General features: G+C 47.0%; 1 pseudogene; it reads left to right on the forward strand.

Annotated features, from left to right (window-relative positions):
• The window catches only part of LOC102758964, an 8,626-nt pseudogene extending 7,573 nt beyond the window's left edge, over window positions 1-1,053 (forward strand).
• The last annotated feature ends 1,309 nt before the right edge of the window (window positions 1,054-2,362 follow it).

Below are 2,362 nucleotides of genomic sequence, written 5' to 3' on the forward strand. Positions count from 1 at the left end.
GGCCGGCTGCGGAGGTGCGCAAAGGTGCAGAGGGGGTGGCTCTTGCTGGTGCTGAGCTCGAAAAGCGCATCAACAGCCTGATGGACAAAATCGCCTTTCTGAAGAAGGTGCAGGAAGAGGAGATCACCGAGGTGCAGACGCAGATCCAGAGGCTCAGATCTCCATGGAGATGGATGTGTTCTCCAAGCCCAACTTCTCCGCAGCGCTCAAGGACATCCGCACCCAGTACAAGAAGCTGGCTGCCAAGAACATGTAGATTGCCCAAGAATGGTTCAAGAGCCCTTCACCATGCTGACCGAGAGTGTTGCCAAGAACACCGAAGTGGTGCACACAGCCAAGGACGAGGTGTCCGAGAGCGCCGGCTGCACAAGGCTGAGATCCTGGAGATGGAAGCATGACAGGACATGAACAAAGTGCTGGAAAAGCAGCTGCAGGAGCAGGAGGATAAGCAGAATGCCGACATTAGTGCTATGCAGGACACAATCAACAAATTAGAAAATGAGTTGGGAACTACAAAGAGTGCAATGGCACGGTATCTAAAAGAACACCAGGACCTCCTCAATGTGAACATGGCTTTGGACATTGACACTGCAGCTTACAGGAAACTCTTAGAAGGTGAGGAGATCTGCTTCAGTTTCACCAGCATGGGCAGCATAACCAGTGGCTACTCCTAGAGTTCCCAGGTCTTTGACTGATCTGCCTACAGTGGTTTACAGACCAGCTCCTACTTGATGTCCACTCACTCCTTCCCTTGTTAATACACCAGCCACATCCAGGAGGAGCAGATCAAGGTGGAGGAGACCACTAAGGCTGCAAAAGCGAGGAAGCTAAGGATGAACCCCCCTCTGAAGGAGAAGCTGAAGAGGAGGAGAAGGAGAAGGAAGAGGCTGAGGAGGAGGAAGGAGAGGAAGAGGAAGAAGTGCTAAGGAAGAATCTGAAGATGCAAAGGAGGAAGAAGGAGGTCAAGGTGAAGGAGAAGATTCCCAAGAAGCTGAGCATGAGAAGAAAGATGAAGGTGCTGTGGAGGAGCAAGCAACCAAAAAGAAAGATTGAGTCCCCCTTTCCTTAATTATTTCAGGAATAAGCCCCCAAAACCAGGTCAACCCCGTCACCAACCAAGCAGTTGAGTTCCTGGTACTATATGAATTAAGAAGTCAATATATGTAACATTCTGAGGTGACTCAGGTTGGACATTAATTGTTGTGCTATGACGTTTCTCCTTATCCAGAGTATCTGTTTGCTTGCAGAGTGGCTTCCTGGCTTGCTGCCAGCCTGTGCATGTTCCACACTTATGAGTTCAGGGTCTATGGCAATGTGAATAATTCAGACGTTTACAGTAAAAAAACACATCAATACATGAATTCACTAATGTTAATCTTAAACTTCATGAAAAAAATCATCCTTTGAGTCTTTGGTGGTTAGAAATTAAAGACCTTAAATCGTGTGTAATAAACAGTAAATAAAATTACACTGAATGAGAAAAACAAACACAAAAAACATCAGGGGCCAGGAAACATTCAAAGAACTGGGGAATCATTTCCAAATCAGGAAGGGAAGTCACAGGGTGTATATTATTGCTACGAATACAGTATTCCTATTACTTACACAAGTACAATGTAATGTATTAGATGTCTTCCTATCGCATTAAGTACGTATTCTCATAGAGTAATACTGGTAGATATGTTATAGTTATGGCAGTATGTCATATCCTATCTATACTAATAATAGGGTAATATCATAATTAGACCATGAGAACTTCCGAACATCCTTCTGGACAAAGCCATGGTGGCAGGGCTGAGGCAGAGACGGTTAGGGGCGATCAGGCCAGGAGGGGATGGGTGTTGGGGGTGAGCAGGCCAGCAGTGGGGGGCAGTTGGGAGCGATCAGGCCAGCAGGAGGCAGTTGGGAGCAAGCAGGCAGGTAGAGGTGGCAGTTGGGGGAGATCAGGCCGACAGGGGGGTGCAGTTGGGGGCGAGAAGGCTGGTAGGAAGAGTGGTTAGGGGCAATCAAGCAGGCAGGCAGGTGAGAGGTTAGGAACCAGTGGTCCTGGATTGCAAGGGGGTTTTCCGGCTGCATATGCAGTCGGACATCCCCCAAGGGGTCGCAGATTGAAGAGGGTGCAGGCTGTGCTGAGGGACACTACCCCCCTGTGCATGAATTTCATGCACTGGGCCATTAGTTCTTCCATGAAAGAAGTTTGTCTCAGTGAACAAATCATAGGGAAATTATATGGAACATTTGTTTAATTCATGTCTTTTTATTATCTTTTCACAGCATAGTGCAGATGTTTTCCCTTAGAAACAATATTTGTAAATGATGACTTCAAACTTACATTAGCCCCCAAATTGACTTAGTTCACAAT

Source organism: Myotis davidii, unplaced genomic scaffold, assembly GCF_000327345.1.
Source record: "Myotis davidii unplaced genomic scaffold, ASM32734v1 scaffold951, whole genome shotgun sequence".
Taxonomy (NCBI): Eukaryota; Metazoa; Chordata; class Mammalia; order Chiroptera; family Vespertilionidae; genus Myotis; species Myotis davidii.